The 25,482-nt window shown below is 37.7% G+C and overlaps 1 protein-coding gene and 1 pseudogene across 6 annotated transcripts in view; one reads left to right on the top strand and one right to left on the bottom strand.

Annotated features, from left to right (window-relative positions):
• The window catches only part of Ltn1 (E3 ubiquitin-protein ligase listerin), a 1,386,601-nt gene that overhangs the window by 384,651 nt on the left and 976,468 nt on the right, over positions 1 to 25,482 (top strand). The gene's annotated exons all lie outside the window — the stretch shown is intronic.
• On the bottom strand, positions 4,458 to 25,191 carry LOC137252804 (uncharacterized; annotated as a pseudogene).

Raw genomic sequence — 25,482 nt, 5'->3', positions numbered from 1 at the left:
AAGAACCAACTAGCAGGTCCAACACTATGGCGGGGGCTAAAATTTTTTGAACTAAATGAAGTGATGCGACAGAGCAATCGAACGTTTTCAAAAATATTAACAAAAATTGGTGATGGCCAGCTGTTAGACGAGGAAGAGTTGGAATTAATGGAGTCACGATTTTACTCCGAAGAGGAGGCTGACACAATTTGCCCAAATCACGGCCGGAGACCAACAGTATCCACAATTGAGTTGCGAGCTGAATTTGAAAGGATTAACTTGAATCGATTTGAAACAATTGAAAATGTATTATATGATTTCATAAATGCGAGAAATGGATTGTCATTATTCACTTTTAATTGCCAAAGCTTACGCGCCCATTTACAAGATATTTAACTAGACAGAATAGCATCATCGTCGGATTTTCTAATTCTTTCCGAGACGTGGATTGATAATGATACGTTTTTAGACATTCCCAATTTCGATAAAGTAATCCAATTTAAAATACCATATACAAGAGCTGGTGGGGTTGCAATCTACCATAACACACATGACCGGGGTAATGTTGTTACTCCACAAACAACACTCAACGCAAAACAATTGGAATCAATGTCCGTTCAGATTTCTAAGGTGGGAGAAATATGTGCTTGTGAGAGTACATTGGGTAGCAACAAAACAATTGTAATTGTAGCAATTTATATTTCTCCCAATAAAGCAATAACTACAATTATTGAATTCATCCACGAGGGTTTAATAAAATATACCACAAAAGACTACCACAAAATGCCGCTGATTTTAAGTGGAGATTTCAATGTAAATTTTGCCTCGGATACATCGATCTCATTAATTGAATTTCTCGCCACCAAATAAAATTTAAAGCTTTGCAGCAGTCGCACTGAATCTACAAAGCGATCAAAAACAGCAAATAACGCCGTGTTTCAAAGGAACATTGATCAAATCGAAACCGATATGCCGAAAGATAACAACGGGGCTCGTGATAGACGGCGAAATGATAAATTAAAGAAGTAAACTTCCCCTGGGTGTGGACCACACACACTTATTTTTTACTATTATCTTTACTTATTTGCGCTTACAATTCTTTATTTTTCAGCTTTGCCTTTTTCTAAACAACAGCTTGTGTGGTTATTTCGATGTACCCACCTACTTTTGTGGGTAAAAAATTAACCGGCTACTTTCGCGGGTAGAATACCAAAAGGGTGTAAAATTTGCCACATGATTTCGTTACCGGGTTGAATAATGTTGTTACCACACTAGAATCGGGGCGTAAGTGTGAATCAGTGGAAGTTTTGACAGCGAAACTACCCCTGCAGTCAAAAGCCAAAGTAGCGAACATTCTAGTTCATTGACTAGAATTTTGTGACTTTATTCATACTAAGTAGTTAGTGTATGAGTAGTTAACTGACTAGAATTGTGTGGCGTTCATCATACTAGTCAGCTTTTGAGTAGTTCATTGACTATAATTTTGTGGTGTGATTCATACTAGTTTGTGTATGAGTAGTTAACTGACTAGAATTTTGTGGCGTTCATCATACTAGTCAGCTTTTGAGTAGTTCATTGACTATAATTTTGTGGTGTGATTCATACTAGTTAGTGTATGAGTAGTTAACTGACTAGAATTTCATGGCATTCATCATACTAGTCAGTTTTAGAATAGTTTATTGAATATAACTTTGTGATGTTATTCATACTAGTTAGTATTTGAATGATTTAGTCGACTAGAATTTGGTACCAGACGGAATACCTATACCGATGCCAAAACACCTTGACTGCAGCCTCGCACATTTTTTCTACTTATCGTTAAAAGCACTTGCCATTCCAATATAACGGAGAATGGCAAGGATAAACCCCCTACCAAAAACCAGAAACCCAACCAGTAGCTACCGATATTATCCCTTTAGTCAGTAACTCATTTAAACGAAATTCTTCGGTTATCCAGACTTCCGTAAAGTGCATATCACTACTGAACTCCATTAACACTCATCACAGGCGCTGCTGGTGCTGCTTGGCCTGTCAACCACGACTGGCTCGTTCAAAAGCTTGTGATACGGTCAACCACGGCACGTTAATGGAAGACCTAGAAGGGTCTCCCCTTCCCCCAAGTCTAATCGGCAAGCATCGGTGCAATTCAGGAAAGTAACATCAAACCAGAGAATTAGTATACAAGGGGTACCACTTTTGATTAAGTTCTTCATATCACCACCAGAAGGAGTCACTATCGCTTCCTACTCCGATGACTGCAAAATAATGGCGACAGGTCCAGGCCCACAGATCGATGAGCTTTGTAACAGAATAAGCTACCTCCTTGATCTCTCCAGTTTTTCGCCTCGCCAAACCTGGCATTATTACCTACAAAATCCTCCGTCACCTTCCTCACAACATGGACGTCCCAAATTTCGACCATTCTGAACATCCACGTCGATGGCACTACGCTACCGACTGACTTATGCCCTAAAAGCTTGGGAACGACGTTCGATCAGGATCTACATGCAGCAGCAATTGTACCGAAAACCGTAACAGCCGTAACAAAATCCCCAGCACTTGGGGTAAAGATAAAGAAACGCTTTTTCACTTACAAAGCAATTGGCCGGCATGATATGCGTCCCCGATATGGTCGCCAAGGCTACGGGCTGTCTTCTTATGTCCCCAGAATACCATCTACACTATGAGTCTAGAGTACTCCCCATTACGGAGAGAAATAAAATGCTAACCAAACAGTTTCTCTTAAATACCCACAAACATGGGCATCCAAACATGCATCTGATTGATAAGACTACACCGCCCAGTGGCCATAAGGGGCCATATCCGTAAGCATTAGGAGGAAATACGGCACCTCAGAACACAGTCGTGTGATGCAAAAAAGCACAAGCAGTTCCCGGGTGATATCCACAAACAGGCGTCGGACCTCTATGCCAGGAGTTGGCCGGCAAATCCGGTACTCGAAGAAAAGTACTCAGAACTAGCAGAGGAGGAACGCGCTATCCGTAGGAAAACGCGCGTCACTTCAGCTCAACTTCTATCTGGATACTGTAACAGGTTACCTATCTTACCTATCCAGAATCAACCCCGACATACAAAATGTATGTCCCGCTTACAATGCGTCCCCACATGACACCAACCATCTATTTAATTGTAATGTGGAACCAACGGGTCCAACATCCCTCTCATTATAGTCCACCCCTGTTGAAACAGCAAGTTTCCTTGGACTCTCGTTAGAGGACATTGACGACAATTTGTGATTGGTCGCACCTATTGGATATGGCGAAGCACTGCTACACAACAACAACTAGCTCGTTCCTTCTCCATTACATGGATAGATAATTTATTGATTGCGCTGCGACCATTGGTCTATTTTGCCCTCACCTCCTTCATACCACCTCATCCAAGCCGACTTCCTTAATGAACCCTAACAGTTCTCTTGGCTTGAGGGCTTCAATGTGGGAATGTTCGGCCCATGGCGAGCCCACAAACTTAGCCCCTCGTATTGAGATTGCGTCACATATCAGGAGGACATGTTCCGCCGTCTCCGCTGATCGATTACAAAATCGCAAAGTGTTATTTCGTTCCGTTGGCTGAGTAGCTTACGTGCAAGCTTTTTGAGTGGCCGGCCAAAGTCGGTTAAGTTTAGGAACGAAACTTCAAAATCAAGGAGAACTATAAAGGAGGAGTTACTATTATTTGTTATTCCGACAACTGCATAATAATGGCAAAAGTCCGTGGCTCCTCAATAGATAAATTAGTTTACAAAATAATTGATTATCTAATTAATTATCTATATAGTTTAATATACATCAACTTAATTGTAATATGCATACAAAGGCCGCAAGACACCCTTAATATACGTCCTAAAATTTTGGAGAGGTATCAAAATACTTGGTTTGGAACGCGAATCCGAAGATAAAGTCAAAGAGTTTGTGCCCATCGAAATTTATGTTATTTATTTCATTTATTATTTATGTATTGTTGTTTATTTTATTTGCTCGGTGCAACAGATTAATATAACATATCAATGTAAACAAATTATTATGAAAGGCGTCTGTAACTCATTAAAATTTACAAATGTATAAAATGAACATACCATTAAAATTCAAGATCATAACAATTTACCCGTTAACTTCAACTTTTTATAAAAAAGGATTTATTTGAACATTATGATAATAGCAAGACTATAAACTAATATCATTAAAATAAATGCCCTTCGTATCCACTGTCTAAAACAATTAATTAGGGCCCCATTCTATATACAAAAGGAACCTTCGTTTCGCCTCAGAGACGAATCGCCAGTATATTTGCACTACTGTAAACGATGGTAACATTTCATTTGATAGCTGCTTTCGCCTTCCTGTTTGACATAAAGTAAGGAACGTAAAGGCCGAAGAAAAAGAATACCACAGCTAGACGAAATCGTTTGGAGGCGAATCAATCGTTTGAACTATCGTTCGCAATACGGAATGAAGCTCTTAATTTAATTTTCTATTTTCCTTGTCATAACCTAACTCATGATGTTTCTCTATTGCAACTATAGTTTCCCTCATCTCACGATTTTTTTTTAGGGTATCCTTCATACGAGTTTCGATCTTTGTCAGTAAAGCATCATATTCTGTTTTAAGTCCATCATATTCTCGCAACATATGTGCTTCTTTATCTTCGGCGTAACGCTTATAATTCGCTGCTGTATGTTTTGCTGAATTGTATTTCTTTTGCCATGCTGTCAACGCCTTTTGGTGCGCTCGCTCCAAAGTGTGTACCTTATCTTTCCATTACTCTCTATAGCATCGACCTGTTAACGTTGCTCCTCCCATTGCACCATTACAGCTTTCATCGATTGACGCTCGGCTTCGATTTGCGTTTGCCGTTCTTCTAATTCTTTAGATAGTTGAACAGCACGTTGATTTTTTGCTAATAATTCATCACGACATTTATGCAATAGGTATGGCAGTTTGTGCTTCAATCATCGCATGCGCTTCAGCATCTTTTTTGTTTAGTACTTCTGCGATATGTTCACGTTCAGCTAGAATAGCTTGCTTTAATAGCTCCACTTCGGTTTGTTGCTGTTGTAGGACTTTACGCGCAAGTTCATATCCACGTTGTAAACAAATATTTTTCTCTTTAGTTTGATGAAGTTTTATTTGAAAACGTTTAATTTCGATGGCAAATAACTTGGACAGGTCATCGCGTACATGCGCTTCAATTTTCTTTATCTCAGTTGTGTGCAAGTTCTTATTTTTTTGCCCATTACTGTTATCAGCATCCTTGGCAGCCGATTGCTTTGGTAATGCTTGTTTTGGTGGAGTTGAACTATGTTCGGATGTGCTACTTTGACTTTTGATATACTCTTCGAATAGTGCAGCTTTGGCTTTGAGCTCGCGTATAAGCGTTTCTTGTTCTTCGGTAAGCTTTAACTTTTCATTGAGCTCTACAATTAAAGCTTTAGATTTATTTAGTTGTTGTGTAAGATCGTCAATTTCCTTTTTATATATTGAAATGGTATTACTCAATTTTAGTTTTGTATTTCAAACTTTGTGATCTCAGTCATATAGTCATTGCATTTACTACAATTATTGGATCTTTCTGCTTTTGCTGCTTTGAAATTTGCTGTTTTCTCTTTTTCCCAACGTTCCTTTAATTCTTCAACATCGCGTTCATGGCATGTTTTCTCAGCATCCAATATCTTTGCCAATTCAGAAGATTTCACCTCCGCTAATTGTAGAGCCCGTTGAAGATTGGCTATTTTTTCTTTACATTTATGTAAATGTCAACGATGACAAAAGATGGTCGATAAACGAAACTATCGATTTTGATATAGCGATATAAGTAAGAATTTCAAAATCTTACGCGCTGCCTTATATTACCCAAAACCATTAAGTTTTGGGTTCCAGTAAAAGTATACTGACCAAATCTTAAGAATACGATTGTGTGTAAATTAGTTCCAGCTCAGTGTAAAAATTTGGTGTTCAAAAATTTGTATAGAAATTTCATTTAAAAGGCGATTGTAATTTTTATGCAAAAAGGTAAAATTTGGCTCATCTTACAAATGCGGACGCACCCGTGGAATACACTGAAAGGGTAAAAATCCAGAGTTTCATAAATGGCGTACGGGATGTGGAAACGAAGCGAGCTACATACGCAAACCCAAAGCTGACATTTGCTGAAACGGTATCACATGCATTGACTCAGGAAACGGCCTCACTATTGAGTAAACCAGCATAAAAAGCTCATCGTGTGGAAGTGGAAAGACCAGATTGGGTAGACACTATTTTGGAAGCACTGAAGGGATCACAACAGAAAAATGCCGGAGTTATTAAATGTTTCAAGTGCGGCAACCCAGGTCATATTGCACGACATTGCAGCAGCGGTCCCAATAGTTCCAACAATGTGGGTGGCCGTAAACGCAAAGCTGGAGGAGATGGGCAAGAGCGAGTAAGAGGTAGAGAGCTAGATCCAGCTATTGAATGCCCTGTGATATCTGTGTCGCAAATTGGTAGAAAATCGAGCAGTCTTACCGTCAGAGGGAATGTGGATGGCAACGAACGAATACTGACTGTAGATACGGGCGCATCTCATTCCTTGAACCGATCTGACTTGGTCAACAGGAGAGTAAAAGCGTTACCTGGAGCAAAGTTGCGTACGGTCACTGGCGAGTATAACCAAGTTCAGGGAGAAGTGATATGTGAAGTATTGATTGGGAAGGTCATGGTTTTACACAAATTTGTTGTGGCGGAGATTGTTGATGAAGTTATATTGGGAGTGGATTTCTTGGTTGACCATGACAGCAAGATCGATATGCAGAGAAGGGTGATGTGTTATGAGAACCAAGATGTGCCACTTAACTTTAGTTTGGAAAAAGGGTTCAGCAGTAATCGGGTACTGGTGGAGAAGACTCGACGAAGGCCACGAAATTCAAAGGTAAAGGTTGATGGAACAAATGGGCCAAACAAATCAAAACCGAAGGTACCTGTGAGAGAAACACTGTCATTGAAAAGCCCTAACGGACGTACTAAAACGAAGAAAGAATGCAAGGGTGGTTTCAAGCCAAGGCACACTACTGTTGTGAAGCGTCGGAACGATACTGATTATGCAAAGCAAATCCGTCCAGCGCAAGCTCTGCGAATTAGTTCTTCATTGGCCGAGCAACAGAGTGCGAGGGAACGATCCAGGATAATGAGTAGTAAGATGAAATACAGGTACGACAAGGAAAATAATTCGGAAGGTTTCCGGGAAGGAGATTTGGTACTGTTATACAACCCTCACTGGCGGAAAGGTGTTCCATCCAAATTTCGGTGCAGTTGGGAAGGCCCGTACAAGGTTGTGAAGAAGATCAGTGATATCATCTACCGCATACAAAGCATTGAGAAACCACGGAGTAGAAGAGTGGTACATTTGGCGATGCTAGCAGCGTTTAGATCGAGAGATTTGTCTGACCGGGACGATCAGACTTAGGTGGAGGGCAGTGTCACGGATATTAACATCACTAAATTATACCATCACTAAGGCGATGCCAAGGCCACGATAAGCAGTATTTACGTCAATAATCAAATCATGTATACACATATATAAAGCAGCCGAAAGATTTTACACACAGATGCATTTACTTATACGCCTATGTATGCTCGAGAGACTGTAAACTACAAACATTCACATAAATAATTCAATCATTATGTATCTACATAAACGAATAAATAATTGCGTCTACACATATGTACGTATACGAGCAGCGGAGCGGCAATGCCCAAACACATGTATATATCTTATCTGAGTTGTCACAAGAGAGAGCAATAATTTGTGCACGTAGTTGTGGCTGGCGATTTTGTAGCCGAACTAACTAGTAACTTCTGGAAATCGAAGAGCCTACAAGTATGCAGCGTAAACTATAAAAGCGGGGCAGGCGAGTAAGAAGTAATTAAGTTTGAGTTGAGCAATCAATCAGTTTGATTAAGCAGGCGATCTGGCGGCCAATAGTAGAGTTCAATTTGAGTTATCAATCAGTTTGGTTATTAAGCCAGCGAGTAGCAAAGTATAAGTGTCATTGTGAAGTACTTTAATAAAGGCCATTTTTCCATTATTCAATATTGGAGTTATTTATTCAACAGTTTAGTGATTCGAACTTAGCAGAGGATTGCAAATAAGAGGATTTGCAAGTAAATTCGTTACAATATGTATGAACACACAATATAAGTTTAAAGATGCTATAACCCATGGATTCAAGTTGAATAGTGAAAACAGTACAGATACGTCGTCAATAAAAGTAAAGGCGGACTTACATGCGCGACATGTAGCGGCCATAAGAATACATGCAAAGAATATTTTGCCGTGTAGTGTAGTGCAGCTAAATCTGTGCTTGTATTAAAGCAGCAAGACGTTTCATAGTTCAAAATCAACGCAGCAAGGCGATTCATGTAAATTTTTTGCTGGCGTTGCTTTGCTTTGTGCCTTTGCTGCTTTATTCAACCTATCATCGATTTGCTATCTGTCGTTACCGCATTGATGCTTTTACATGTAAAGCTCTATATCTATATTATTTGGAAAACAAAATATTGTGGCTATTCCATAAAATATTTGTTATAGTTGTAATATAACAACAGCTGCTTTAAGAAAAACATTACACGAGCAAGGACGATCATATGGACCGACTACATTTCTTCGATTTATGGGTGGGAATCGTAATAACCGATAAACGGCTTGCGTATACAAATCTAACTTTATCAATGTACATTCCAAATTATCAAGCGTGTACGAAAAAGTGGAAACATTTTGCTCGTGCCTTAAAATAAAATTAAAAATATAAATTTTGTGGTGTTTTGTGATCTTGGTGAGTTGAAAACTGTATGTAACAATGAGTAGCAAATGTAATATGAGAAGACTTTTCAAGAAGCAAAGGGAAATGTATGCTAGATCTTTATTTAGAGTTTTTAGTAATGATGAAGCAGGGCCATCAAAATCCTCTGGGGAAGAATACGGTGCTAGCAGAAGTGGAGCTGGCGATATAGGGAGATTTCCCACTAAGTATGAATGTGAGAAAAGTGGTTATTCTGATGGAGGTATTAATGTAGATAGTGGAAATCTAGTTGAAGGCAAGCCGCAGCGTTTTTTTAAGGAAAAAATCCTGGAATGGTTTATTACTTTTAAACCATCACGTAGAGCATTTGAGAGTCTTCTTAGTATTTTACTAGAAGAAAATCTATATGTACCAAGAAGCGCCGAAACACTTTATGCCAAAAGAAGATAAATTGCAGTTACTAAATCCATTCCACCAGGACTCTATTGCCATGTTGGTTTGAGCAAGCAATTGGAGAAAATTGCATACATATTTTAAGAAATTGACACTGTTTATATATTTATTTACTTATTTATTCTTACAGCTTTTACTAAGCCTAGCCCGTATCTATATATAGTAATTAATAAATAATCTAAATTAAGTTATTTATATGAGCTATTGACTGCCCAAATGGAGTGAGAGATAGGTATCAGACGAACGAATGACACCAACGCAAGGATTGTAACAGTTGCATCTGACGCTGTTAACGTATTTAAAGTGCGAAGGCAACATCTGAACGGCGATGCACTTATCATGTTGAGTGATACGTTACAGTATGCGCTTCGGCTACTTTTTGCACACGTGGGAAAGCTTCCTAGTGCCAGCGTAGATTACTCGGGATGTATGCAATGCTATTGGTTGTTCGAAAGTTTGCCCACCTTGCACTATAATGGCACTGTTCTACAGTAATTGTACAATTTGTGTTTAAATTCCCTTATGTTTCTAGATTTTACTTCACTTGGTAATTCATTGTAGAATTTTAGTCCTTTATAGTACAAATTACATTTGCCTGCTTCTGTTGTGTAAGCTGGTAAATTAAAATTATTCCTCCTTCTTGTATTTACGGAATGAATATTTCTTACATATTTTATGTTACTTTTCAAATAATCAGGCAAGTTGCTTTCTATTATGTTTTTAATAAACTTAATCGTATGATAAAACAGTATCTGTTTAATGCTTAGCCAATTTAGAGCGGCGAGCATATCTCTGATGGTGTGTTATAGCGTTTCCTAAGAATACGCATATCTCGGTTCTGTTGCTTTTGCAGTTTGTAAATTTGGCTATCTCTCATAATGAAGAATAATGTTGGACAATATATGAAGTGAGGTTCGATTATCGATCTGTAAACCATTACCTTGTACCGTCTACTTAAATACTTGCAGGTTCTTTGCATGAAATATATCTTTTTGGCTATTTTCCCAACCGTGTAATCGATGTGCTCACTAAAGTTGAGTTTACCATCGATTTTGATTCCTAAATACTTGAAAGTACTGACTTTGTCAATTGCTTCGCTTTGATGGGTTGCCGTTATTCAGAAACTCTCGCATTCAATTGTGGCCAATATTGGTGCGGCTAGTTGATTTTAGTTCAGTTTGTGTTTTTCCTGTCGGCATATATGTTGGAAATAAAACGTCAAGCGAAGTTTCGGAATTTTTAAATCCTTTTGTTACGGAAATGGAGAATATCTTGGAAAATGGCATTGGTCTGATAAGGTCAATTGTATGTGATGCTCCAGCGAAAGCGTTTGTTTGTGGTACACCTTATCATTCAGCTTCTTATGGTTGCAGCAAGTGTACGCAAATCGGGGTAAAGGTAAACCATGTAATGGTATATTGTTCTGTGTCTGGAAATTTGGTAACTGACATTGACTTTTTAACCAGAATATACAAACCACATCATGAACCGAAATATAGGAATTCAAAGACTCCACTAGAAAAAATTGGTGTAAAACAGATAAGCCTAGTAGCTATAGATAGTATGTATTGGATGGATTTGGGGATAATGCGAAACTTTTTAAAAAGAATGATAAAAGACAATATAAATTTAAAAGTTGAAAAGCTTAAAAAGAAACATATGTCACAATTTTTAGTCTCTCTAGCACCGTTCATAACGAAGGAATTCGCCCGTAAGCCCAGATCGTTCGATGAAATCTCAAATTGGAAGGCAACCGAAATTCGCCAATTTCTGTTATATACAGGGGTCCTTACGTATTGTCACGGATGTTGGCATCGCTAAGTTATCCCATCACTGAGGCGATGCTAAGGCCATGCCAAGCAGTATTTACGTTAATAATCAAATCAAGTATACACATATATAAGGCAGCCGAAAGATGTCACACACAGATGCATTTACTTATACGCCTATGTATGCGCGAGAGACTGTAAACTACAAACATTCACATCAATAATTCAATCATTATGTATCTACATAAACGAATAAATAATTGCGTCTACACATATGTACGTATACGAGCAGCGGAGCGGCAATGCACAAACACATGCATATATCTTATCTGAGTTGTCACAAGAGAGAGCAATAATTTGTGCACGTAGTTGTGGCTGGCGATTTTGTAGCCGAAACTAACTAGTAACTTCTGGAAATCGAAGAGCCTCGAAGTATGCAGCGTAAACTATAAAAGCCGGGCAGGCGAGTAAGAAGTAATTCAGTTTGATTTGAGTTGTCAAGCAGTTGCGATTAAGACGATATCTAGCGAGCAATAGCAGTATTATTTTGAATAGTAGAGTTTCATTGAGCTATCAATCAGCGTGGTTATTAAGCAAGCTATTCGTTGCACAGTTTGAGTGTATTGTGAAGTACTTTAATAAAGGCCATTTTGCATTATTACAAATTGGAGTTATTTATTCAACAGTTTAGTGATTCGAACTTAGCAGAGGATTGCAAATAAGAGGATTTGCAGCAAATTCGTTACAATTGGTGTCAGAAGAGGAATTGTTGAATAAATTCCAGAGGACAACAAGGACATGGCAAAGTTCAGTGAATTGAAGATCCAGCAACTGAAGAGGGAGTTGGAGAGCCGTGGATTGAATACAAGCGGCTTTAAACTTGAATTTCAGGCACGGCTACGAGAGGCAATGGAAGTAGAAGGAATTGACGTGGAAGAGTATGACTTTCATCTTGATGGCGAGGAAACAACAAAAATGGAAGAGACAGTTACGCAGACAGTTACGAGCACAGACTTGAACGTGATTTTGGCTGCAATATCTGCTCAAACATCGACAATGTCATCTCAACTAGAAGAACAGAAAACGTATATGTCATCTCAACTAGAAGAACAGAAAACGTATATGTCATCTCAACTAGAAGAACAGAAAACGTATATGTCATCACAGATGGAATCCCAAGAGACACGAATAACATCGAAGATGGAAGAACAGAAAACACACATGGCGTCACAAATTGCAGAACAATTAAAAGAACAAGAGGCACGCATAACATTACAGCTCGAAGCACAAGAAGAGCGTATCTCAACAAAGCTGGAGGCACAGGAAACAAAATTCTCACCGCAGCTGGAGGCTGTTAGTGAACGACAAAATAAAGTGGAGGCCGAGATGGATGCTTTGAAAGATCGGATTCAGGAGTTACAATTGAACCGTCCAATCACTTCAACGTCTACTCTGAAGGTAAAATCCCCAGCGTTTGATGGTTCTGTTCCATTCCAGGTATTTAAGCTCCAATTTGAGAAGACGTCGGCAGCGAATAACTGGAATGCTGAAGATAAAGTTGCAGCTCTGTTCGTGGCATTGAAAGGGCCAACAGCCGAAATCCTACAGACGATTCCCGAAGGAGAGCGGAACAACTATGAAGCATTGATGGCCGCTGTCGAGAGACGTTATGGAAGCGAGCATAGAAAACAGATATTCCAAATTGAGTTGCAAAACCGCTACCAAAAAGCAAATGAGACATTGCAAGAGTTTGCTTCAGATGTTGAAAGGTTGGCTCATCTCGCAAATGCGAACGCACCCGTGGAATACACCGAGAGGGTAAAAATCCAGAGTTTTATAAATGGCATACGAGACGTGGAAACGAAGCGAGCTACATACGCAAACCCAAAACTGACATTTGCTGAAACGGTATCACATGCATTGACTCAGGAAACGGCCTCACTATTGAGTAAACCAGCATACAAAGCTTATCGTGTGTAAGTGGAAAGACCAGATTGGGTAGACACAATTTTGGAAGCACTGAAGGGATCACAACAGAAAAATGCCGTAGTGATTAAATGTTTCAAGTGCGGCAACCCAGGTCATATTGCACGACATTGCAGCACCGGTTCCAATAGCTCCAACAATGTGGGTGGCCGTAAACGCAGAGCTGAAGGAGATGAGCAAATCTCCAAGTCTACTCAATCGTTAAACTAAAGCGTGTCAGCCGCAAGGGGCGACAGCTGGCTCCCTCAATTGAATGCCCCATAATCTCTATCTCACAAATTGGAAGAAGGTCAAACAATCTTACTGTCGGAGGACATGTGGATGGAAAGGAACGTTTACTGACTGTAGATACGGGTGCATCTCATTCCATCATTCGAGCGGATTTAGTCAACAAGAAGATAAGACCATTGCATGGAGCAAGATTGCGTACAGCCACTGGAGAAGACAGCACGATTCTAGGAGAAGTATCATGTTAAGTCGCAATTGGGAACGTCACGGTAGTACACAATTTTATAGTGGCAGAGATTGTTGATGAAATCATAATTGGAGTGGACTTCTTAATCGACCAGGGCATCAAGATCGACATGCAAAGCAAGACGATGCGATACAAGAACATGGATGTACCACTTAATTTCGGCTACGAGAGAGGCTACAGCAGTAAACGAGTGCTGGTGGAAGAGAGTCAGCCAGTCATCTGGGCAAAGGTTGATGGAGATTGTGGGACAAACAAATTGTGGGTTGTCGAAGCAGCAAACAAATCAGCACTGAACATACTTGTAGGAAAAACCCTGGCTATGACAAAACAAGATGGACGTATTCCGGTAAGAGTACTCAATGAGTTCAATTCACCACTCAAACTGACTAAAGGAGCTATTTTGGGCAGATGCCAAGAGGCTGAAGTAGTTATTAATTGTGAACAGCTCCAGGAACACGTTTCAGCTAGTAATACTAATATTTCAAATGACATCACGGCATGGACGCAGGGGCTAGAGGAAGCATATCAGAGTAAGGCAAAACAACTGCTCCTAAAGTACGCGAACATATTTGACCAGGATGGTTCTAAACCAGGCCGCACCAACGTTGTGAAACATCAAATTGACACTGGAGATGCGAGGCCGATCCGTCAAGCTCCACGTAGTGTTCCACTGGCGAAGCGGGAAGTTGTGAGTGAAATTATACAAGAAATGAGCGACAGCGGCGTCATCGAACCATCAGCTAGTCCCTGGAGCTCACCGGTAGTACTTGTAAAGAAGAAGGATGGAAAAATGAGATTTTGCGTGGACTACCGGAAGTTGAATGACGTTACGAAAAAGGATAGCTACCCATTGCCAAGAATTGACGACACTCTGGACTCGCTCTCTGGTACGAAATGGTTTTCCACACTGGACTTGAAAAGCGGCTACTGGCAAGTGGAGGTAAAGGAGGAAGACAAAGAGAGAAGAGCCTTCAGCGTCGGAGATGGTCTTTGGCAATTTACAGTAATGCCCTTTGGACTATGTAATGCACCAGCTACTTTCGAGAGACTCATGGATCAGGTACTGAAAGGACTACATTGGAAAACATGCTTGGTGTACCTGGACGACATCATCGTATTGGGCAAGAATTTCGATGACCATCTTAAGGACTTGGAGGAAGTTTTCCAAAGAATAGCTGGCGCTGGTCTGAAGTTAAGTCCCAAAAAGTGTTCGCTGTTTAAAAAGGAAGTAAATTATTTGGGTCACAAGATAACGACAGAGGGCATCTGCACTGCGAACCAAAAGATAGAGGCTGTAAAGGATTGGCCAAGACCACAGAACCTACATGAATTAAGAAGTTTCCTTGGGCTGTGCACATATTACCGCCGATTTGTACAAAATTTTTCCAGCGTAGCCCATAGCCTCCATGAGCTTACAAGAAAAAATAAAGCTTTTGAATGGAAGAAGGAGCAAGAAGTGGCTTTCCAAACATTGAAGGAGCGTTTGTGCACTGCCCCAATGTTAGCATATCCGATTCCAGGAGCAACATTTATTCTAGATACAGATGCGAGTGGATATGCTATAGGAGGCGTTTTATCACAACTGGTCGATGGACAGGAGAAGGTAGTTGCATATTACAGCCGTTCGATTGGAAAACCAGAGAGGAACTACTGCGTTACGCGGAGAGAGCTGTTGGCATTGGTAGAGTGCGTTAAACATTTTCACAAATACCTCTACGGCCAGCGATTCTCGTGTCAGGACAGATCACGCAGCTTTCAAATGGCTACTGCAGTTCCGTAATCCGGAAGGACAATTGGCACGGTGGATCGAGCGACTACAAAGCTATGACTTTTCCATTGAGCATCGAAAAGGTAGTACCCATGGAAATGCCGATGCATTGTCACGAAGACCATGTAGTTTGGAATGCAAGCACTGTTCAAAAGCCGAGGCTAAAGAAGACATTATAGATGTCCGGCTAATGACTATAACATTTACAGATGAATGGGACAAGGAACAGCTAAGAAAGTGCCAGCTAGAAGATGCAGATCTGTCACGTGTTATGCAATGGCTCGAACGAAATGAAAGACCAAACAGAGAAGAGATATCAGCAGAGAGTCCCATTGCGAAGTCATATTGGGCACAGTGGAACAGTTTAGAATTGATATCCGGTTGCCTTCATCGAGTATGGGAGAGTGAGGATGGTAAATACAAGAATAAACTGATAGTTGTTCCCAGAAAGAGGATTCCTGATGTGCTCAGCGAGCTGCATAATGGTCCAAGCGGAGGTCATCTTGGAATCACGAAGACGCTCGAGAAGATTAAACAGAGATTCTATTGGGTTGGTTGCCGTCAGTCGGTCACTGAGCGGATTGCGAACTGCGAGGTTTGCAGCAGAGCGAAAGGGCCCAGAACACGAAGTCATGGCCAGATGAAGCAATATAACTCAGGTGCGCCATTTGAAAGGATCGCTATGGATGTCGCCGGTCCATTTCCTACTAGCAACGGCGGAAACAAATATGTACTGGTAGTTATGGATTATTTCAGCAAATGACCAGAGGTATACCCAATCCCAAATCAAGAAGCGGAAACGGTAACAGAAGTGTTTATAAACAATTGGGTTGCAAGGTATGGTGTACCAATGGAGTTACATTCTGACCAAGGCAGGAATTTCGAATCAGCTGTGTTCCAGGAAATGTGTAAGTCATTGGGCATTCGAAAAACACGGACAACTGCATTGCATCCTCAATCCGATGGTATGGTAGCACGATTCAATAGAACATTGGAGGAGCACTTAAGGAAAGTAGTGGACAAGTACCATAAAGAATGGGATACCCGCATACCATTATTCTTGATGGCTTACCGATCAGCAGTGCATGAGACAACGGGCCAAACCCCTGCAAAAGTAATTTTTGGCAATGACCTTAGACTGCCAGCTGATTTGAAGTTTGGGATAGATGCCAATGCGGAGAGAAATGTCAGGAAATCCACTAGTGATTTGGAAGAAGAGCTAAGAGAAATACATGATCTGATAAGGCAACGAACAAAGATTATGAGTGACAAGATGAAAGCCAGATATGATAAAGCAATTAATTCAGAAGGTTTTCAGGAAGGAGATTTGGTGCTGTTATACAACCCGCAACGAAAAAAAAGTTTGTCCCCGAAATTGCAATGTAATTGGGAAGGCCCATACAAAGTTGTAAAACGGATCAACGATGTAGTGTACCGCATACAAACCATCGGTAAACCACGAACCAAAATGAAAGTGGTCCATTTGGAAAGGCTGGCAACGTTTAGATCGAGAAATTTGTCTGATCGGGACGATCAGACTTAGGTGGAGGGCAGTGTCACGGATGTTGGCATCGCTAAGTTATCCCATCACTGAGGCGATGCTAAGGCCATGCCAAGCAGTATTTACGTTAATAATCAAATCAAGTATACACATATATAAGGCAGCCGAAAGATGTCACACACAGATGCATTTACTTATACGCCTATGTATGCGCGAGAGACTGTAAACTACAAACATTCACATCAATAATTCAATCATTATGTATCTACATAAACGAATAAATAATTGCGTCTACACATATGTACGTATACGAGCAGCGGAGCGGCAATGCACAAACACATGCATATATCTTATCTGAGTTGTCACAAGAGAGAGCAATAATTTGTGCACGTTGTTGTGGCTGGCGATTTTGTAGCCGAAACTAACTAGTAACTTCTGGAAATCGAAGAGCCTCGAAGTATGCAGCGTAAACTATAAAAGCGGGGCAGGCGAGTAAGAAGTAATTCAGTTTGATTTGAGTTGTCAAGCAGTTGCGATTAAGACGATATGTAGCGAGCAATAGCAGTATTATTTTGAATAGTAGAGTTTCATTGAGCTATCAATCAGCGTGGTTATTAAGCAAGCTATTCGTTGCACAGTTTGAGTGTATTGTGAAGTACTTTAATAAAGGCCATTTTGCATTATTACAAATTGGAGTTATTTATTCAACAGTTTAGTGATTTGAACTTAGCAGAGGATTGCAAATAAGAGGATTTGCAGCAAATTCGTTACAGTATATAGCATATATTGTTGTTTGAAAAAATCATAGAAATCGGTGGTATATATCTCATACAACCGATTGTTCAGATAAGAAATTTTTCGCAATTTCTGCCCCATTTTAACAGCTAGAACCTTCAAATTTCACAAAATGCTTACGTATATAGGACATATTGTTGTCTGAAAAAATTATAGAGATCGGTGGTATATATATTATATACCCCACATAAACTCTCATTTTTGCCCCTTTTTTACGGCTAGAAACATCAAATTTCATCAAATCTCATGAAAAACTTACTCTTACATCATATATTGTTGAAATAAGTGATTCGTGGTCATAGTTTTTACATGCAGGCCACTAAAAACGTGAAACTTTGCATCCTCACACAAACTACCTACCTATTTTTATACCTTTCATGAAAATGAAATGGTTTATTAACTTTGGCACGAATCTCAAAATTGTAAGTCCTTAAAGGAAAATGATAGACCCACCATTAAGTATACCGAAATAATCAGGATGAAGAGCTGAGTTGATTTAGCCATGTCCGTCTGTTCGTCTGTCTGTTTGTATGCAAACTAGTCCCTCAATTTTTGAGATATCTTGATAAAATTTTGTGAGCGGGTGTATTTGGGTGTCCGATTAGACATTTGTCGGAACCGGCCGGATCGGACCACTATAGCATATATCCTCCATAGAGAGGATTTTTTGTCATATCTTGCTCAATTTATCAGATTGAAGCTTCAAACTTCACCATATACTTTCGTATATTGCACATATTGTTGTCTGAAAAAATGGATGAGATCAGTCGTATATATAGGGGGATATCCACAACCGATTGTTCAGATAAGAAACTTTTCGTAATTACTGCCCTATTTTAAGAGCCAGTGGCTTCAAATTTCAACGAATGCTTATGTATATAGCATATATTGTTGTCTGAAAAAATCATAGAGATCGGTGGTATATATATTATATACCCCATATAAACTGTCATATTTGCCCCTTTTTTACGGCTAGACGCTTCAAGTTTCATCAAATACTTACGTTTACGTCATATATTATTGAAATACGTGAATCGTAGTCATAGTGTTTACATGCAGACCACAAAAAACGTGAAGCTTTGCATCCTCACACAAAGTACCTACCTATGTTTTTATTTTATATTTATCTTAAAAATCGTTTAGATATGTACATCTGTTCACTATATATTTCTTATCTTATACATCCGATTATTTGGAGATTACGAACGGGATAAGATTATTGTTCAGCCCCATTCATGAAAGGTATGAAGTCTTTTCACAGCCGAAGACAGTCCCGTCCTTACTTGTTTTATTTTATATTTATCTTGTTTTATTTTATATTTATCTTAAAAATCGCTTAGGTATGTACATCTGTTCACTTTATATTTTTTATCTTATACACCCGATTATTTGGAGATTACGAATTGGATAAGATTATTGTTCAGCCCCATTCATGAAAGGTATAAAGTTTTCGGCACAGCCGAAGACAGTCCCGTCCTTACTTGTTTTTTATTTAAGTTTTCTTAAATCGGGCTAATTTTTTCAGAAACGGAACTCAGCCTATCACACCGAAGGTCCCGATAAAAAACCTCAAACATTTAGAAACATGTTTTTTCAATTAGAATGAAGTATTTATCGGCAGTGATTTGGCAAACACTAAGAGTATATTTCAGCATGAAAAGCTTCTCAGTGAAAATTCATCTGCCTTGCAGATGACGTTCAGAATGCCGTAAGCCTTGTAGTTCGCGTCTCGCCAATTTGTAAGAAAAACTAAAAAAGATCGATACAAATTTTGAAAGACAAGTTCGGCCTCAACCTCGTCGTAGGTAAATCGCACCAAGTATTAATTTTATTTAATTTCAAAAAACTTAAACTAATTGTGTGTACGATAAGAGCTCTTGGCTGAGAATATGGAGTTTGATTACACCCGATCTTGGACAGCCTTACTTCTTAATTTTACTTTTTAAATAAAAAATTAAAGGTGGAAAATTTTTAAAATCTCAATGGATAGTAATTGGTGAATCGGATTAAAGACATACGTAAATTAATGCCAACGTCTACTCATTAAATCCATACTGTTTTATCATTTTCACAAATAGTTTGACAGATTCATATTTATCGTTGGTGTAAAATCGGTTACGTCATTGTAGAACAAAATACGGACCCAGGACAAAAATTTCAAAAACTTTTTTCCATAGTCTTTGTTTTTCTTTGTCATACTTCCTTCTGGACAGTAAACATTTGTTTTAAAGTTTTCTTAATTACTTATCGGTAGCTCAATTAGTAAAATCCCAAACCAACAATTACAAGATATGTTAAAAATTCTTCTTAAAAACAATTTTTGGTTATGGACTTTTTGAATGGTGTGATTGGAATGATTTTGTATCATACTTGATATATTTTAATAATTATTTTCACAGATTTCAACGCTTAGGAATTTGCTACAAAATTCGGGAAGAAAAACCTTCACAAAGCCCTCAGCAGTGCAGTCATAATGGACTACAATGTTGACGGCACTCATGGGAAGAATGGCCTTAAAGAGCACGCAAAGTTTTATTCAGTTTTCTTGGTTAACATCCGTAAAAAGTATTAAATTAACATAATCTTAATATATTATTATTTCGTAGAATCTATTATAAGTCTGACTTCTAATGATGAACCGGAAGAACAACTACGAAAAGCAATGCAGTTGCATAAGAAGCGGGTTTTCCAAAAAAAAAAAAAAAACGGCGGTATGGCGACGGCAGTAAAACCATTGCCAGAAAGGCTGGAGTAAACTGTTTCACTACACCTTTTTCAGGTTTAGTTCAGAAAGTTGCAATTGAAGTTCAGAAAATTACAAATGAAGTTCAGAATGTTCAATTGGAGTTCAGAAAATAACAATTTAAGTTAAGAATTTGCAATTGAAATTCAGAAAATTACAATTGAAGTTCCAAAAAATTTTCCATTTAAATATTCTGAGCTACAATTAAAATTTGTTTAACTACAATTATATATTCTGAGCCACAATTGTAATTTTCTTAACTCCAATTATAATTTTATGAACTTCAATTTAAAATTCTGAACTTCAACTGCAACTTTCTCAACTAAACCTAAAAAAGGTGTAGCTATTTATTTGTATAAGAATAATGAAACCTTGAAGGTTAATTTTTGAAATGAATTTGAGTTTAGTTAGAAATTTTTGAGTTATAACTTTTTAGTTTTTATATATAAGTAATTTTAATTTACATTAGTTCCTAATATGTAGGTTATTTTTGAAATGAATTTGAATTTAGTTAGAAAATTTTGAACTATTATTTTTTAGTTATTATATACAAGTAATTTTATTTACATTAGTACCTATTTTTATATATTTTGAAGTAATATATATGAAGTGATATCTATACATTAATAATTTTATAATTAAATTAAATTATTCAAAAATGCATTTGAAGTAGTTTAGCAAATTTGAACTATACTTTTTAATTTTATATACGTATATGTATTTTTATTAAAATCTATTCCAAAGTATTATGTATTGAAGTGATAAATTTTAAAGTGATATACATATGTATATACATACTTTTTATATACATATATGAAATATGATGAATAAAATGAATTTGAGCTAATTTGTTCAAGTAAGTTTTCAACCCGACTAGGACTAGTATATTAACTAGTAGGACGGCTGCACAGTGTTTCGTGTAGAACAAGCTAGCTGGACAAAAACAAAGTTCTTATTCCAAGAAAAGTGTAATGAGAAATGAAAGAAAACAAACAAAATAACGGGATTTTTGCTTTTTTTGATATTTTTGCTCATATATATTGAGTAATTGAAGTGAGAAGGTAGGAGTGGCCGTAAAATGCATTGATTAATTAGCAAAATTCTTGTTGAATATTAAGCTTCATATTTATTTTAAGTGAACACTTTTATATAATTTCTTTGATGGATTCTAAGCTCGAAGGTAAGTAAAATTTTTTAATAGTAATTCTTTCGCAATTAGAGTATTTTCAATATATTTAACATTCCGTTATTAAGAAGAAAAGCTTTTTTTCTCTATATTTTTAAATTTAGGGACAAAAAAGTTACATACATCCGCAGACATCCGGGCTAAATTTTACATATGTTATAGTCGCAAGTATTCTCTAATAGTCGAAAGAAAAAACCATTGCGAATTCAGATTTAGTTATCTCTACAAATAAAATAGGATGCATGTACGTACCAGCTCCGACGAGATATTTAAACCATTAAAGCTGATCTACAAACGGCAAAACCAATTCCTAGGTACAGGGAACAAACACGTAGCCATAAAAACGTAGCCATAACACGTAGCCAAAAATAAACGCGAAAGGTCAACAAGAGCACACCAAAGGCAAAAAGGCGAAGATCACTGACTTCAACCTACCACAACCTACCGCACCAGTCACCAAGGCATAAAAACAGGTACATACAAAGCAATTCTAATGCAGGTATAACCACACAGGAACGCTACACAAAAAAACCCCATTTGGTATCATCTACGCCAATACCTGAATGTAATATAAATACTGCACAACTTGGATTGATAGTAGATGAACCAAAACCAGGTTTCGGCAATACCAATGACGGCAATACTGCTCGTAGGTTTTTCGAAAATTCTGAGGCTAGTGCTGAGATTACGGGATTGGATGTTACGCTCATCAAAAGATTCGACACTCTCCTTCGCGCATTAGCATCTGGGTACAATATAAATATCCAAAGATTTGAAAAATCTGCGGTCGAGACTAAAAAACTATACATAGATCTCTATCCATGGTTTAATATGCCTGTTACAGTTCATAAAATCTTAGTGCATAGTACTGATATTATAAAATCAGCAATTTTACCTATTGGTCAACTTTCTGAGGAAGCACAGGAAGCCCGTAACAAAGATTTGAGACGATTCAGGGATGATAACACACAAAAGCAGTCGCGTGAAGCCACGAATAGAGATCTTATGAATATGTTGCTTATAACATCGGATCCTTTAGTTAACAGTTTTAGGGAGATACCTAAGAAAAAATTTAGAAGTCTGACTTCAGAAGTCTTAAATTTACTGTCCCCCGATAATGTTGAGGAGTCAATAAATACCCCAGTTGTTTCAAGCTTTCACAGTAGTGTTGCTGATGCTCATGACTATTCCACAAGTGACTCATCGAATGAAAGTGATGATAGCGAATAATAACATAATTATAAAATATAACCTACCCTATAACTTTTTGTTGGATCAGGTTTTATTTAATTTAAATCTATAGTCTTTTCTACTGTGATACTTTACTTTTAAGTTTTTGTAATAAGTAATTTTCACATAATTAATTTAATTATTTACATTGTTATTATTATTATTGTAATGTACTTTTATATTCCAGACTGGTACTATAAAATAATTTTGTAAAAATTGTAGGGCCAAGATAAATACTCAAACAAATACAAAATATGTATGTACATATGTACAGTCACTCACATAAATAAGTAGACACCCCTTTTTGGACAATTCTTACAATTTTCGCTTTCGCAAATTTATTTTAACTAATTTCCCATAAGAAAATATGTCACGATCTATAACAAAAACTAAATTATATTTAAAAAATGTTTGAAAAATTCGACGAATTTTCATATTTAACTAATTTCCCATAAGAAAATGTGTAACGATATATAACAAAAACTAAATTATATTTAAAAAATGTTTGAAAGATTCGACGAATTTTCATAAAAAATTTTAATTTTTTTCCGAATTTCTAGAATTTTTTAGAGTATTGAGATTTGCAGTCCATTCAATTTAAGTACAATAAAGTAATATTCTTAAGTCCTTTAAATTTTTTTGGATCTATGTCACTTATTCACATGAGTTACTGTATATGAAATAAGCAAATGTATGCATATGAAGTAAAATTTTGGAAAAAAAATAAAAAAAGAACATATGGCTGAAAAAAATGACGTAGTTGTAATAAATGACTGCATATGAAACGGAAAATCTCATAAAATAATTTTGTCCAGCTAGCTTGTTCTACACGAAACACTGTGGGCTGATGCAAATATTGACTGGTATTACAATGATGCATACTGACTGAGTAGTATGCCAACTGGTATGTTGATGTTGAATACACTGAATAGTATGTCAATTGGTAGGACCGTGATGGGTATGCTGACTAGTATGCCATCTGGTATAATGCTGGGCCAAGGCTGACTAGTATGTAAATTGGTAGGACCCTGATGGGTATGCTGACTAGTATGCCATCTGGTATAATGCTGGCGCAAAGACTGACTAGCATGTAAATTGGTAGGACCCTGATGGGTATGCTGACTAGTATGCCATCTGATAATGCTGGCTCAAAGGCTGACTAGTATGTCAATTGGTAGGACCCTGATGGGTATGCTGACTAGTATGGCATCTGGTATGATGTTGGTGTATATAATGACTAGTTTGTCAATTGGTATGATGCTGATGCAGAGACTGGCAATTGATGTTTCGTAGGACATCGCCGTGGTAAAAATACCAGTTGCTTATATGGAAAAATTACAGAACTCATACTAGTTGAAATCTTTGTGCCAACTAGTATTCTTCTAGTATGCAACTAGTTGGTTTTACTGCAGGGCCCTGCAGTCAAAAGCCCAAGTAGTCAGCAAACATTCTAGTTCATTGACTAGAATTTTGTGGGGTTATTCATACTAGTCAGCTTTTGACTAGTTCATTGACTATAATTTTGTGGTGTTATTCATAATAGTTAGTGTATGAGTAGTTAATTGACTAGAATTTTTTGGCGTTCATCATACTAGTCAGTTTTAGAATGGTTCATTGACTATGATTTTGTGGTGTTATTTACAGTAGTTAGTATTTGGGGAAATGTGCGAGTGCCTTCTGTAGCCAGTTTGCAATGCATAATTCAGTTGGCAATGCTGGATATCGTCCAAATCAACGAAAAGGCCAAGCCTTCCATATCAATAGTCTCAGACGGAAAACCTATGCCAATGCCAAAACCCCTTGGCCATGAGGGCATCAGCAGCCTAGCATATTTTTTCTACTTGTCGTTAAAGGCCTTTGCAATTCCAGAATGCTGACTACTTTGGCATTTGACTGCAGGGACATTTTTTGGCAAACCATTTCATTTAATAACAGCACCTAGTCGGTTTGGCATGGATAATACTAACTTTTGGGTAGTTTCTCCCCCACTCCTGTTTCATTTTTCTAATAAGGTCAGCTCTAATTCCGGTTTATTGGTAATGCACCTATTTCTTAGCCTTCGTTCCAGCCCTGCAGTCAAACCAACTAGTTGTATACTAGAAGAATAATAGTTTGCCAAAAATCCCAACTAGTATGTGTTCTGTCTTTTTTCCATATTAGCAACTGGTATTTTTAACACGGCGATGTCCTACGAAATATCAATTGCCAGCCTCTGCATCAGCATCATGCCAATGGACAAACTAGTCATTATATACACCAACATCATACCAGTTGACATACTAGTAATTATATACACCAACATCATACCAGATGACATACTAGTCAGCATACCCATCAGGCTCATACCAATTAACACACTATTCAGCCTTTGCGCCAGCATCATACCAGATGACATACTAGTTATTATATACACCAATATCATACCAATTGACATACTAGTCAGTGTATTTAACATCAGCATACTAGTTGGCATACTACTCAGTCTATGCATCATTGTAATACCAGTTGACATACTAGTCGATATTTGCATCACCATCCTACTAGTTAATACACTAGTCCTAGTTGGGTTGAAAAATTACTTGAAAATTTATAAATTTGCTCAAATTCATTTTATTCATTATATTTCATATACATATATAAAAAATATGTATATATATACATATATCAATTTAAAATTTATCACTTCAGTACATAATACTTTTGAATAGATTTTAATAAAAATACATATAACTACGTATATAAAAACTTAAAAGTAAAATTCAAAATTACTAAACTAGTTAAAATGCATTTTTGATTACTTTAA

Source organism: Eurosta solidaginis, chromosome 5, assembly GCF_040869045.1.
Source record: "Eurosta solidaginis isolate ZX-2024a chromosome 5, ASM4086904v1, whole genome shotgun sequence".
Taxonomy (NCBI): Eukaryota; Metazoa; Arthropoda; class Insecta; order Diptera; family Tephritidae; genus Eurosta; species Eurosta solidaginis.
Note: the sequence above shows the minus strand (reverse complement) of the source record. Positions and strands in the feature narration are given on the sequence as shown.